Source organism: Odocoileus virginianus, chromosome 24, assembly GCF_023699985.2.
Source record: "Odocoileus virginianus isolate 20LAN1187 ecotype Illinois chromosome 24, Ovbor_1.2, whole genome shotgun sequence".
In the NCBI taxonomy this organism is placed as follows: Eukaryota; Metazoa; Chordata; class Mammalia; order Artiodactyla; family Cervidae; genus Odocoileus; species Odocoileus virginianus.
The window spans coordinates 24162166-24177967 of NC_069697.1; the positions used below are offsets into that span (position 1 = coordinate 24162166).

The 15802-nt window shown below is 53.4% G+C and overlaps 1 long non-coding RNA gene across 1 annotated transcript; it reads left to right on the plus strand.

The window, feature by feature from the left end:
* Positions 1-12026: 12026 nt before the first annotated feature.
* LOC139030917 (uncharacterized) lies at positions 12027-14587 on the plus strand. The gene is made up of 2 exons (XR_011483358.1): positions 12027-12537; positions 14280-14587. It is a non-coding gene; the product is annotated as an uncharacterized lncRNA (long non-coding RNA).
* The last annotated feature ends 1215 nt before the right edge of the window (positions 14588-15802 follow it).

A 15802-nucleotide genomic window follows, 5' to 3' on the forward strand; every position in this document is an offset into this window, starting at 1 on the left:
AAAGACACTGAACTTTAGAAAATATCTCCACTAAAGAGATGGGGCTTCATTTCAGCAAAAGAAATTGAGAGTACACTTTGAAAAGAATTTCAAAGGGGAGGTAAATGCTAGAACAAATGAGACGTACATGTGCACACACACACACACACACAAGTATATACCCCCAACAGGAAAAAGAAAGCCTGCTCTTGACTGCCATTTCTTTTCACGTGTGATTGACCTCCAGATGATGTGTCTCACATCATGTGGCAAAATACAGTCTCTCTAAACAGACAATAATTTCTCCCAACCACTATCTCCAGGAGGGCAATGATTGTTCCCCTCCAGGGTCATGGCTAACATGCTAGCAGAAGGGTTACACAGGCCACAGGTAAGAGCCCCAGGTGGAGGCACCTAGCCTGGTGTCCAATCCCCCAGGCCCTCCCTCTTCTATTTTATCTCAACCTCTCTGTACCTCTCAGCGTCCATTCTTTGAACTCATCCTATGAGCCCAGTTCTGGGAAAGGGAAAGGGTCCAAAGAGAGGAGAAGAAGGGCCCTGATCTCTGGAATGTGAGAAGAGAGACACACAAGACTGGAGAAATCCAGAGAGGAAAAAAAAAATGCATGTAAGTTAATAGAGTGTAACCAGATCCTTCAGGTGCCAATGGGCCTATGGAAAGGGGAGTGGAAATAAAGATTGAGATTCTAAAGCAAGATCAGAGAGGAGTAAATGCCAGGCTTAGAGGCTCGAAGGTGCAAAGGGCTTGGGAGGCAGGAGACTGTGGTGCCCAGCAGGTATGGAGAGAATAAGCTGGGAAGACATCAAAGATGAAGATGAAAACTATTTAAATGCCTAGTACATTTAGAGTTATAAATCTTTACAACTGTACACAGTTCTTTTGCATAAATTTCATTTTATCCTCAATGATAAGCCATAGAATCAGGTACTGGTATCGCTATTTTATAGACAATGAAATTAGGGCACAGAGAGGCTGAGTAACTTGCTTCGGTTCACAGAGCTGGTAAGTGGCAAAGCAAGGAATCAAATTGTGTATATCAACTCCTGCTGGTTCTGCCTCTTGGGAAAGCAAGTAAAGGAGAGACTACCTCCCAGAGGGCAAAAGACCTGCCTCCTGGTGCCCTTCTCAGCATGTTCTGCGCAGGAGACTCCGGCTAAGTTAGTCAACTTGTCCAGGCCTCTTGCGTGAAACGAGGAAGTAATATCTTAACCTCTGAAGATGGAAGGTTAAACCGGGTAACTGACTGAAGATTTTTAGCTTTAAAATGCATAATTCAATCCATGAAAGGGGTTTGCTTCCTCTCCTTTCTGATCTTTCTACTGATCCCCAGAGGCCTCTTCTCCACATTTCACAGTTTGAGCAGCTGTCTCCACCCAGCCATGTCTCACTAGCCCATGAAATCCAGGCTCATTCATCCTCGGGCTGTAAGAGGACACATCAAGTTCAGGGAAGTCAACCTGACTTCCCAGCATCTCGCCCATGTAACCCAGGGTCACTGTGGAGCTACAGCGTGGGACATTTACTCGGCCATCTCACAGCCCACCACCACTGCCACCCTCATCACATCTGGCCCCAGAGGGATGGTCCCCTGGGACTTCTCAGCCCAAGCTCTCAGGCCAAAGCCCTCCCTCCAGCAATCCTGCCCTTCCAAACCCTGCCTCCTTCAGCCCTCTGCCTCCCCAACACACACTCCTTAAGCACATATGCACAGACGCGCACACACACACACACACACACACACGTCTACACATTTCTTCCTCATCGGCCTCCTGGGTTCACATTCCCTACCCTAAGATAATGCACCTCCTGAGAGTTGCCTCTCCTCTCATTTCTACTGCTCCCTACTACCTAAAGGAGTGCCATTTTCCTTGTCTTCTAGGAAGTCTTCTGGACCTCCTCATCTTCCTCCATCTTCCCTCCTTCAGTCATTCCCAGTCTCCTGTCATCAGAATCACAAGAAGGCATGACCCAGTAGCTTCTGACCAACTCAACTCGCAAGCGCTTGCTAAGGGGGGTGCCCAGCAGGCCCCTAGGCCCTGGCTATCAGCCTCACCTTACCATCAGCCAAGGAGTGCCCCCAGGGCAGGGCCCCGGCTCCTCCCCTCTGGGTCTCCCTTCAGTCCATTCAGGCAGTGTGTGACTCCCGGTTCTGCTCCCTAGGAGTGAGGAGGAAAGTCAGAGAGAGAGCATCCCGAACAGGGATAGGACTCTGAGCCCCACACTTTGTCCTGTAAGGTTTAGTGTCAGAGGACAGGCAGCTGGAGGGGACTGATCTCCAGTGTGGTGCTGCCTTCCTGTAGCAACCCAGGGCTCCTTTGAATGTGTGTGTGTGTGTGTGTGTGTGTGTGTGTGTGTGTGTGTGAGAGAGAGAGAGAGAGAGAGAGAGACGCGAACCTGCGCGGAGGGGAGAGGAACACGAAGGTCTGTGGCTCTAAGAGTCTAGTTCCTGCCTGGGGTTGGTGCTGGGGAAACTGGACTCCTAGGCTCACTGCAGCCTCTCAGCGGATCCAGTCCCATGCCTGCATCTACAGAGGGCAGCAGCTGCAGGACTGACACAGCTTAGACTCTGGGCATGCCTCCATACCCCCTGGGTTTGCATCTGCTCAGACCAGTGCACCAATCCACATCGTTTCCTATGCTCTGCGGTTCAGTGCAGTCCCCGTCTTCCCTCCTCGTCCACACTCAAGGCTCTGAGCTTAGAGCATCTGTTAGGATGAACCATATAAAATTCCTGATATTCAATTGGTTTGGGGCCTATAAAACCTACTGGTTTGGTCTTCTCTCTTCAAAACATTAAAAAAAAAAAACCTCCAGGCTAAGGAGACAGGGGAGCAGATTGAGGAAGGGTTAAGAATAATAATGGTCTAATATTTATTGAGCACATACACTGATTATAGGTGTGTTACATTTAAAATCGCAGCGCTAATCGCATCTAAGGTTTATATCCCACATTTTACAGGTGAGTAAGCCCAGGTTAGAAGGTTATACAGTGAGGAACTAGGGCTGGGATTCAAACTCAGCCCAAGAGCCACCGCTTCACAACTGCCACCCACAACTAGGGAAGTCCAGGAACAGACTGGGAGCCAGCGATCCTTGCGTGCAGCTTCACAAAAGGAAGGCAAAGAGAAAAAACAGACCAAAGTCAAAACTGTCTCAACCAGAATAGCCCCAGTCAGAGGGGGCGGGGGCAAAGCCTAGGGACCACACCTGAAACCTAAGGTTAGACGGGTCAGAGAGACAGACAGAGGACCCGGGAGGAGGCTGGGGTCTCCCGCCGCCGTGGGCAGAGCGCGGGGGAGCGGGAAGACAACGTGGAGGAGGCCAAGACCGGTGCAGATGAGCTGAAGGACAACGGCGCGGAGGAAGCGGGCTACGCTCTCTGCGAAGCGAAGCAGAGATCGATGGAGGCGGCTGGGGGAGGAAAGATAAAAGTTCAGGGGGAGTGTGGATGGCGGGAGGGAGGGAGAGACCCTGTGGAAGAGACACGGAGACTGCGGCAAAAAGAGGAGCCGAGGGTTAGAGGCAGCGCGCGGAGAAGGGGGGAGCCGGACTCAGCCGCAGTGAGAGGGAGTGGGAGGGAAGGAGGCAGAGAGAAGGGAGGACGAGACAGACCCGAAAAAGAGAGCCAGAAGCTCACTCTGGCCGTCTGGTGTGAGAAGGGACCTTCATCTCAAGGACACCGCGAAAGACAGATGGATGGTGAAGAAATCGGGGAGCCGCGACCCCGGCGGGGCGGGCACTGGCCCAGCCGGCCGCCCCCAGCCGCGCGGTCCTCGCCCCCGCCGCCCCCGCGCCGCGCCCTCCGGACCGCCAGCGCCCACACTACCCTGCCCGCCCCCGCCCGGCCCAGCCCGTGCTCCGCGCTGGCATGAAATTGGCTGCAGCCGTAATGAGTCCGCGCCGCGCGGAGGAGGCTGAGGGCCCGCCAGGGAGCCCTGCGCGCCTCGTTTAGCTTGTTTATTGTTCAGGCCTAATTAAAACGTTCCACCGCGCTGCGTTTACATCCGCCCCCCGCTAATGAATTCTCGGCCGCCGGGCGATTTCGGAAACTGCCGCGGGCCGGAAGGGGGGTAGGAGGTGGCGGGATTGGGGAAGGAGTGAAGCGGGAGGCGGGGGGGGGGTGCGCACAAACACACGCACGCACCAAACACACTCGCTGCACACACCCACAGCCTTCCACGGCCAAAGGAGCAGTTAGACATCCGAGGTCCGAGTGAGCGCCCCCAGCCCCGTCGCCCCAAACTCCGGCAAGCAGGCGTTTGGAGGGGATGGAAGGCAGGGTTTGGAAGAGGAGTGGACAGAGGGAGGTCACGAGTGAGTGTGTGTCCTTTGCGTGGCAGGCCTGCGTGTGCCTGTGAGCGCACCCGCTCCCGGAAGCGCGGCCGGGGAGCGGCCTTGTGCGCAGAGGATTCTGTGTGTCTGTCTGCCTGTCTGTCCGTCCTTCCAGCTGTTCATGCCGGTTTCTCTCCCACAGAGGGAGCCTGCGCTTGGCTTGCAGTGTTTCTGGTGGCTCTGGGCGCAGCATTTTGCCATTTTGCTGTTTGCCTCCTTGTCACGACCTCAGCGAGGGCAGATGGAGCCAGTGGAGGGAGAGACAGGCGGTGATGCTTGGGCAGCCAGGGCTCCCTGCCGGTCCCTTTCCTCCTGCAGACACACACACACACACATTCAGCCCTCCACTGCAGGTAGTCAAATAAAATACACAAAAAGCAACCGAAATCCCATTCACACTTGACCACATGGAAACACACAAATGAACAAACACTCGCGGACAGAGCAACTTGCCAATCACACACGCAGATGGAAAGACCACCTGTATGAACATGTCCCCCTGCCGCGCGCGTGTGCGCGCCTGCGCACGCGCACACACACACACACACACACACACAGAAGACATGCAAAGGTGGGAGGAGTGTGGATGTGTACACACTTCTCCAGGCAGTTGTTCGTGAACTGTCACTGCCTGACACATCCGTGTACCATTCAGTGGGCCCCATTTCCTCTCAGAGAAAATTCAGACCACCCACCCCACCTTCAAAATCTGCCCCTCTCCATTACCCTTCATCCTGGTTCCCCAACCCAACTTTTTATTTCAGGCCAGAAAAGCTATTCCCTGCCTGGATTATGGTTTGCTCCTGCTCCAGAACCATCAGAGAGGTGTTCTTCCTCTTTTCCTACTCCATTCCATGCCTCCTTGAGTTTCTCCTTCCACAGCCCACATAGAATTCTCCTCCTCCAGGCAGCTTTCCCTGATGAACTAACTGAGTCTGAATCTCCCTGGTCAGTTGCAGTTGTTGATCTGTGCAGCGGTGAGTGTCACCAGGTTGCTTTGACAGTACATTGTCAGGGAGAGAGACTGTAAGCTCCCCAAGGGCAGGGCCACTTGACCCAATATTTCAGGCCAATGTCAAGCTGAATGTGCCAGGCTTCAGTGCCAGGCTGGGATGTTCCTGGGAGTCCTATTACCTGGTTTTAACAAACAGAAAAATGAAACAAGTCCTCAAGAAGCCATCAGGAAAGTCTCCTTCTGTCACATCTTGCAAGTATCTCCTTCAGAATGACCTTTCAGTGCCACTTGAGAAGACAGACCCTCCACTGGGCCTTCCCACATTCACCTTGTTCTTAACTGGAAATACTGCTTCCCATCTGGGCACTACCTCATCCTCCAGTCTTGAAGAAAACTTGGCTCTTTTGAAAAATTAGATTCACACTAAAGAATAAACATTTGCCGTATAGCTCAGAGCTGTACTGCATGCGTTAAAAGTGATTCCCCAAAGAGGAATGTCAGGAAGGAGCAGGCAACTGCAGCAGCTGAAGATGCTACTTTGAAGAGGATGGCATGCATTGGATTAATAAGGTTATTTGTTTTAGTAAAAAGACAAGGTCATCCTAAAAATCCACTTGTTGACTTCCCCCACCCCAACTCACCCAAAAGGTTGTTTTATCCCAGCCCAAGCTCTCTGGAGAGACAGGTGCCTGCCTGCTACTCCCCCGTCCCCTTAGTCTGCCTTCTTCTCAACAGCCAAGTGTCTCTCCATGCCCCTCTCCCTCCTGCAGTTAAAGGCTCCCTCCCTCTCCCTGTCTTTCATCCAAGCACGCCTCTGTCATATTTCTTTCTCCACCTCCATCTTGCTCTGTCTTCTGTCAATTTCTCTACTCCCTTTTTCAATATCCGTTTCTCTGCCCCGATCTCTGTTGAGGCTCTCCCCTTCCATTTTCTGTCTCAGTCTTTCTCTAACTTCCATCTTTGCTCTGCTCTCTCCCCTATGCTGCACCTCAACTGCTCAAGCAGTCACTTGGAGAGGGAGGATGTGTAGAAGTCTAGTTCAGCACCAGATGATTCTGGCATTTTGAATAGAGCTCTAAATTGCTGTGTTCCTACACACACACACACACACACACACACACACACACAAAGACTCTCCTCTTAACCGAGTCCCAGGTGGTGAGACACCAGCAGAGTCTAGCCTCAGGGTCTCCATCACACTCTGGCTTCCATCTCCTCTCTTCCCTCTCTCTCTCTCCCTCTCTCTCTCTCCCTTTCTCATTACTCTCTCTCCCTGTCTGTGATCTCCTTCCCTCCAGTCGCAGATGGATCTGTATTTGGCTCTGGGTCCCCGACTTTCGGTTTTCCCCTAGGCCTGGGTCCACTTCCTGTCTCTGAGTCCCTGTCTGTCTGGGCTAGCTCTGCCCTCTGGGTGTCTCTGTTGTGTCTGTCTCCCGTCTTCCTCTCTGCTCTCTGGATGCTCTCTCCCGTCTCTGGCTCTGTCTCTCCCCCGCCTCTCCATTTCCTCTTGGCCAGCGCCTGCCTCTGTCCCCTCTGTATCCCGGTCTCTTTTCATCTCCAGGGGGCCCTGACCCACTCGGCCCTTTTGGTCCCACAGCGTCGATCTTGGCTTGAATTTACAGGGCCTTTCTGTCCGCGTCTGTGTGTCTGTCTGTCTCTTCTCGGCCCCTCGGCACTGCCCGGCAGTCAGGGTGGGCTGGCGCGGAGAGCTTCGAAGGGGCGGGGGCGGGCGGCCCTTTGTGTGGAAGATTGACGGCCGCGCGGCGCAGCCTCCGCAGCGCTGATTAGGATGCAGCGCGGGCGCCGACTGCAGCATTCTCCTCCCCGCCCAACCTTCTCCGCGGCTCCAAACGCCGGCCCCTCCCTGCCCGCTCAGGGTCTTGTGGCTCACCCCTCCCTCGCCCCAGTTCGTCCACTGGGAGCCACTGGAAATTCTGGGTGGGCACCTGAGGGCCCCCTCTCTCACTCAGGTATCCACATGTATTGGGTATTTTAAGAGAAAAGGAATGAAGAGAGGTCGCCTGGAAGTGCTTTGTCCCAGGCGGGCAGGTGTCAGGGGCGCGAAGAACAGAAACGCGCCCGGGGACTTGGCCTCAGCGTCATCCCGAATCGAGAATGGCCTCGCAGCTCCTTGCGCCCTTCCGACAGGCACACGCGAAGCAACAAGTCCCGGGAGGAGACACAAATCCGTGCCCCTCTTTCACCTCCACCCCTTCATAGGACCTATAACCCTTCCTGCTGCCTAGGAAGCTCCCGATAAAATTACTGACATATTTCACCAGTTCTTCCAAAATTAGCACCAACATCTGTGGAGCTCAGTTCCTTTAATTATGCCTCCTCATTCTCTCTGCCCACTCAAACACTCACTCCCCACTACACCGCAACTCAATATCTGCCCTCTGGACAATTCCCCCGGCAAAGCCTTGCAAGCACCCCAGTGATTATCGGACCTCAGCTCCAAATCCCAGTTATTCCAACCACTCCACCCCAGCATCTACATGGTGTTCCTGCCGCCTCCTCTCCCTCCCTCATCCACCCCAGCGCAACCTGGCCCACCGGGTTTCTCCCTAAAGACAGTCAGTCACTAAGAAGCATTGACTACTAGAAGGGGAGGGCCAAGGGCAGCCTGGTGGGTGGGAGGGGATTCCAGAGCTAGCAAATAACGAGCCCTGTCAGCATCTGTCAAATATGCCATCTCCCTCCATCATCCCTGTCTCCTGCCTCCTGGCTCCTGCCAATCCATCTCCCTGCTGACTACGGAGCTCAGGTGCAAATTCGCCGAAGCCCAGACGCATAATGCCTGGTCCACTCCAAACCCATTTTCTCCAAGAATGTCACCAGACTCCGATGTCGTTCTTTGAAAACTCCTGACGATCCTGGGAAACTGGGGTTGTAGATGGAACCCAAAGAGAAATAGAAATTGCCCTCTCTGATCAAAATCTTGCTCTCAGCCGCTTGTCTCCACCGCATACCGCCAAAAGCAATAGTTAAAATATCAGGCAATGGTACGGAGGGTCGAAACTCAGGAAGACCTCCCCAGCTTTTTAAGGAAGTCTTGAGGGCCTCAAGAAACTAGGGAGATGGTGAGGAGGTAGGGGGCAGTTCTTGGACAACCCAAAATCGTTTCTTGTAATATAGTCAATTTCCACCAGGGGGCGAGGGACGCGGCTCTGTGGATTTAAGAGGAACCTTCTCAGCGGCGACCTGCAAAGAGTTCGGCGGCCACTGGAGGGCGGCAGAGAACGGCACTCCCTGCCGAGCCAGCAGACCCCGGCCCTGGGTGCTGAGATGGGGCCAGACTGAACAGGCTGCGGGGAGTTTTGCTCCAGCAAGAACCCATGAATTTCCAAATTCAGGAAACCCCTCTTGCATCCCTCTCTACCAGCATCTCTTCTCTGGCTCTCAGGCCCCTGAAAGGCTATCACCACCACCCACCCCAGCCCCCTTCCATTTTCTGGTCCCCCAGCACTGGGTCCACTGGTACAGAAGGGACCTGTGGCTTTTTCATCACGATTGTACAGCGGATGACTCCAAAACTCAAGAAGTGCTGTTTCATAGGGTTTCAACTGACAACTGGGAGAAGGCAATGGCAACCCACTCCAGTACTCTTGCCTGGAAACTCCCATAGATGGAGGAGCCTGGTAGGCTGCAGTCCATGGGGTCGCTAAGACTCGGACAGGAGTGAGCGACTTTACTTTCACTTTTCACTTTCATGCATTGGAGAAGGAACTAGCAACCCACTCCAGTCTTCTTGCCTGGAGAATCCCAGAGACGGGGGAGCCTGGGGGGCTGCCGTCTATGGGGTCGCACAGAGTCGCACACAACTGAAGCGACTTAGCAGCAGCAGCTGACAACTGAAGCCAGACTAGAGCCCAGGTTTTCTTAATTCTCAATCCAGGGGTCTTCCCATTGTGCTGGTTGCCATTTCTGAGAGAAAAGCATACTTTACAGATCCCAATGAAAAACCAGCTTACAAATCAATGTCAGAAATTCCCTGGAGGTCCAGTGGTTGGGACTTGGTACTTTCACTTCCGTGGGCCTAGGTTTGATCCCTGGTCGGGGAACTAAGATCCTGAAAGTCAAGTGGCATGCCCCCCACACACACACACACCCACACACACACACAAAATCGATGGCAAAGCTACACTCTCCCCCCTGCCTACATATGTAACAGGTGTACATGGGACTGTTAACCACGGGCACAGAGATGCACCCTCTCGTCCTTAAGGCATACACACTCCTCCACCCCTCTCTCCCTACTTCCTGAACTACAAGAGAAACTTCTCTTCATTTATAATTTGCAATTTTCATTATATTTGCAGAGGCTGCTTAAAGTTGAGTCAGAGAAGCACTCTCTTGGTTCTAACCTCGGTCCTTCTTGCCACAGCCCTGTTCGTGTGGAGAGGGTCAGTCCAGGTCTCTCTCTCCCAGTGATTCTCTGTCCCAAGCCTTTCACTGCCCCCTTGCCTCTCCCACCCCTCTGCTGACTAGCCTCCTCCTCTTCCAGATCTTTCTTGCCACTGGCTCTCCTTCAGCCTCAAGAGCTGAGTCACCTAGGAAGGTGAGCACAGAAAAGGGACAGAAGGAAGGGTGGGAGAGACAAGGAAAAGAACCTAGGCTTGAGTCCAGAGAGGTCTCTGTCCTCCACCCTTTACGCTCAGCTGGAGCATTACCTCTAGTGTGACCCATGGCTTCTGGCTGGTCCGCACTCCTTCCACTCTCCTTGGGGCTAAAGAGCTGATGAAGGTGAGAGGCAGTGAGGAGGGATGGGGCCTGTGGGGGAGGGGTGGGAACTCATGCAAACTCCAAACTCATGGGCTGAGTATGTGCATACAGGGGTGCCACACCCCCACCACTTCTGCATAGCCCCACACATGCACTCCATGTCATTCCCTATCCAGGACTCATTCCTTATAAAAGGAATAGGAGAAAAAGGAGAAAGAGAAAAACTCCCCAACCTCTCAAACACCTTATTCCAACTTTCATCCTCCAGGGGAGATCTGAAAAGACAAAACCCTCCCCTTGTCATCTCCCCTCCCCATGTGCTCCTTGTCCACTCTGGCTTTCAAGATGTCCCCCTAGACCCTCAGAGGGAGCCCCCACCTTCCACAGAATTGGGGAGGCACCAGCCAGAGCCTCCTCCCTACAAAGGACTGAGACACACGCCAATCACGTTGGGGCCTCTCACGGTGCCCATTCTGCTATGAATTCCCAAGGTCAAAACCATTCTGGTGTTATTAAAAACATAAATGTTGCATACCAGGCAGCAGGGGAAAAAATTATAAGGCAGCCAGACGAGAGGGAGATGGAGGGGCTGGTAATTGTCTTCGTCTTCCCAGAGTCAAGCTCCACGGGGCTGGAGCCGCACACAGAACATTGCTTTTTAATTTAACTCAGTAAGGTCAGCAGCAGCAAATGAGGCAGGAGAGGAATGGTACCTCAGAGGGAGGGCGCCGGGGCACAGCCCCCCACCCGGAGTCTGCAGAGCCAGGGCTCCTGGCCAGGATCTCCAAGCAGTGCCAGCAGGAGCAGAGGGGAGATGGTGGGAAGGATTCTGTGCCTCTCAGCCCACCACGGAAGGGAGCTGGACTGGGGGCTGGAGAAGGGGCCATTGTGAGGGCTTCTGAGGAACTGGGATTTGGGTGGAGGGAGAGAAAAAGGCTCCAGAGGGACCCTAGGTGAAACCTGAAGGACTCAGGCCGGTGGCGACAAAAACTTCTCCCATCTTGCCGCCCCACAACACCCACTCTACGGATGACAATAACAAGGGCCATGATTGAAACTCAGGGGTTTGCCTTCTGCCAGCACCTGTGAATCCTGAGGCTGAAGCAGAGAGAGTTCTTCTGTGGACCACTTTGTCCCATCTCCAAGGATCCAGCAGGGCAGGGGAGTGGAGGATGGAGAATCCGAAGCAGAGTTTCCCTCCCTCAGAACCTTCCTCACGGGTTCCTTTCTCTGGCCACCTTCCCCTTGCAGCTCTACTAGATTAATGGTGGTTGCTCCATTTCTAGTGATTTAGGAAGGACTGGAGTTAGACCACAGAAGGGACTTTCCAGATTAACATCTTGGTCATGGCCACAACACAGGCCGGGGTAGGGAAGGCTAAGAAATCTAGGCTTTTCTGAATAGGCCCAATGAACTGAGCATGATGAAGTCATGGAACCCAGAGAAGATGGGCAATTTCCTGGGTATGGCGGGCAGCAGTGGCTTTGGAAAGACTGTGCAACTATCAGAAGCAGTGACATCTAAATACACATTGGGATTTATTGGGAAGTTCTTCTGCAGGTCAGACCTCAAATCGTCCAGCTTTAGTTTCAGGCTATTTCTCTTTTAGGGCTCTTTCAGAGAGGGAGAATTTGAATAGTAGGTTTGAGACTTGAGGACAGAGTTTTCATTATCTCTCTCCATCTAGAAGTGTCCTTGCTACTCTCCTCCCAGGTTTCTTCTCCCCTGTCAATTAAGAATTCAAAGCTCCCTGAAGAAGCCACCAATGTCAATTAGGAATTCTGAGGCCTGCTACCCTCACAGTGTACACCCCTAGCGGCCTTCCTAGCTCTCTTGCCAGGGAGGTCCCAATCTTGGCACCCGGACTCCATCCCTGCAGTTCTCAGTGCCTGCCACAAGGTGGCAGCCAACACATCGACGGGTCTAGAACTAGAGCCGGTGCCTCATCGGTGCTAGGACCCTCTCCTCCACCCAGATCTCCACTCACCCCATCCGGTCCTCCCTAGGCAGGATGCCAACCCTGTGGCATCATGGTGGAGCTTCCTGCCACCCCCCACATCAGGCCCAGCGCCCCAAGGGCCCCAGGATAGTGGTGTAGAGGGGCCTGTTAACGGGGCCAGAGGCAGCCAAGATCAGGAAGAGGAATAGGAGCAAGGAGTGAGGCCTAACCCAGAATAAAGACCAGGAAGGGTCTGCATTGCCACCTCCCTCCTCGGGAGGAGATCCAGTGGGACACCATTAGTTCCCATCCCCAGAGCACAGAAAGCAGGACAAGGTTCAGTCAATTCTCCAAGGCAGTCCTGACCCTCCTGCTGCATAGAGAAGAATCCTGGGAGGGAGGAGAAATCAGTCCTGCCATTGAGGCACCTTCCATTTAGAAGTGGGAGCAGGGTCAAGGTACACAGCTGGAAAGAGCAGACAGAAGAACCAGGAGAGACTTGCAGCTACCCTGGCAGTGGTTTAGAAGGAGAACGTTTGGGATCCAGAAACAGGAGGATTAATCAAGGAAGACTTCCCAGAGGAGGTGAGTATGAGATGATATTGCAAAGGGTCGAGAGGCTAGTCTGCAAGAAGAGGAGGAGAGGAAATGGTTCAGACTGGGCATAGACCATGAGGCTAGGAGAGGGCAGGGAGGACCGAATGATATGAGGGCTGCCCCTGGATGCATCTAAGAGAGCAGATGGTGGGGGCCTGCGAGGGAGATGGGAAATTGAAGGAACAGGTGTTGGCGGGTGAGGGGCCTCAAAGCCCAGCTGGGAAGACTGGGAAGGAGTTTCGGAAGGCTTCAGCAAGAAGAAAGGGGACAGCCCCCCATTAGCTGAAGTATTCCTCCCTCTATTCCCAACTCCATAAAACCAAGAGAAGAGAAGCATGGTTAAGGGTTCCCCAATGGGACACAAGAAGGATTCCTAGACTAGGAGTCAGGGGTTTAGGACGCTGAGTGAGTCTTCCCACCTCTGAGGCTCTAGCTGCTATCTGTAAAGTAAGTGAGCTGGAACCCATGGTTTCCGAACTCTTGTCTCTGATATTGTCCTGTGATCATTGCCTTCCTCTCCAAGAATGATCAGACCCATCTATGATCCTCCAGGCTTCAGTCTCCCATTCTCTGAGTGTCCCTAAACTTCAGACCCACTCCCCTATCCAGAAAAAGTTACTTCCATGCCAGGGGGTGCTAGGTTCCAATTTCACACACTCCGCCTGGGCTTACTGGGCACATGGTATAGCAAGAGGATAGAAGGTGAGACCCAGGAAGAACTTCCCAGCACAAGGGGTCTGAAAGCCTCAGCTTGTATGTCTCTGAGAGACAAGGACATTTGTTTTGGACCTGCCCAAGTAGTGCTAACTAGAGAGAGGTGTTCTCACTGTGGTTGTGGACCACCACCACCCCCAGAGTCAGAGACCTTCACAGGAAGACTTCCAGAGTCTCTACCACCCTAAGGCAGAATGCGTGGAGCCTAGAGCTAGGACTTGCAGCCTGGAGGGAAGACACTCCTAAAACCTGGTGGGGGAAGCTGTGCAGAGAATAGGCCTGACCCCTCCACTGCTGAGGCCCCTGTCTGAGCCCCAGCTCCTCACTGTCCTCCTGGGTCAGAGCAGGGCCTCCAAGCACTTCCAATTCAAGCCCAGAATGAAGACCTCAGGGCCCGGGTCTCCACCCAGCCTCAGACCTGCGACCCTGACACCATCCCCCCCATGCCTGGTGGGGCACAGGCACCCACTGTTCAGGCTACCCAACCCCCCGTGTCCCCAGCAGAAGCAGCCTTCCTCTCCTGGCCTCTCACCTCAGCCCCACCACATACCACATCCTGGAACCTGTTAGAGATTTCAGCAAACGAAAGATATCTTCGGCTGTGAGGCTCCCCTGGGACACGACACACATCATACACCCATTCACCTGCATACATGAAGATACACACACACCAAGGCACACGCTCATACATACACACAGACACGCTCAAAATACACACACATCCACACATTACAAACATTCTCACACACATGCAACACAGACACATGCTCATGAACTCATACATATACAGACAAGCATACATATACAAACTTACACATATTCCTACACTCACCAAACACACATATACACATACATGCATGTGTCTCCACTTCTTCCTTCTAAGGATGAAGAGCCCATCCTTCTAGATTCTAGAGGTTTAGAATGCACCAGGGGAAGCTTAAAAACCCAAAGGAAACCTATTTCCAGTTTCCTGACCCAAACTGGAGCTCATATACTGTGTTCCCTTTTGCCTCCAGAATCTCTGGGATTCTCGTCCATTGAAATGGAACCTGCAAAGCTCATTCATTCATTTTTACAACAAACATGTTTGAGCACCTGTCTGCTACACACATGCCTAGGTGCCTGAAGCTGACGTGGACATATAAAAGAGTGAAACCTTCTCCCCAGTGGTGTGGTGGAAAGACCAAGAGTTCAGGAATCAAGGACCTGAATGCAAATCCTACCTTTGCCTCTGAATAAGCTGTGTTAACTAAAACACAGTACATAACCTCTCTAAGCTTCAGTTTCATCACCTGTAAGGTGGGGTTAAATAAAATTTACCCAAATAATTCTGTGGTGATTAAAAGACAGGGAAAACCTCCATCAGCAACGTGTCTGCTGTGGAAAGTCACCGCCTTTCCTTTCCCAGTCCCCCTGGTGAGGTTCTCCCCAACACGCTCCCAGTCCTGCATCCCTCGAAACAGAAACCCAGCCTCCCTCCGCCTCAGACCCCCAGGTGCGCGAACCTAGGGGAAACTTGATCTCGGACTTGGCCGGCTCCATCCGACTCCCCCGCCCCCACCCTGGTCCCCGCCCCTCCCGGTCCATCATGCCTCTCGCCCGTTTGCAGGTCGCGTTTTCCGTAATAACCTTTAATGCGGCTGGCCACGGCCCAAATGTTCGCGATGGAGCGCTGGGCCCCGCGCATCAGATGGACGATGAAGTGTTAATCATCCCCCAGGGAGCAGTCCCGCGGAAAGTCGTCATTAATTTCTCTGAATTACACCAATTCCGAGACATTCTTTATGGACAGACAGTGCGGGAGACAGTTATATGACAGGACTTGCTGTGCTAAGCAGATGTGGGAGAGATTGCGTCGCCCCATGAATACTAAACAATCGCTCGGAAGAAACCCCACCAGCTTCTGCTCTAAGAACTGGGAAGCCACCCAACACACCCCCACCCTAATGGGCACACCCAGCAGGTGCCTGGGGCTGGAGCAGGGAACAGGATCGCATCCCTACCCCAGCTTCTTAAGCGGCCTACTCAAAGCCCCTCCAGAGTCAGGCCTCAGCCTCAAAATGGGAAGTGGCTCTGAAGGTCTGCTCCTCACTTTCCTGGGACCCTCCAAGGACCCACAAACACCCTAGCTTTCTGTATCACAGCCTTTGCTCCCTACATTCCTTCCAGAGCCTAACCTGCTTTCTGAACTGCTGTCTGTCATCCCCACTCCGAGCCTCCTCTGGCTCTCGTTCCAGACAACTCACCACCCTAACCATCTCTGAGCTTCCATCAGGCATTGCCCCATCCTGGTTCTTCCACCTCCCCACCCCACCCCTTATCTCTCTACCACTCCATCCTCCTCCGTATGCTCCATCACTCCACCTCCCCGCCCATCTCCAGCTCTCTGACCCTCTCATCCTGCCCACCTCCCGCTCTGCCACCCTCCTCTCCTCGCTCACCTCCCCAACCCGATCACCTGCTTCTCTTGCCCACCTCCCCAAACCACCCCACCTCCCAGGGAGCTCTGCTTTCGCATTACCTCCATCTCTGCAACCTG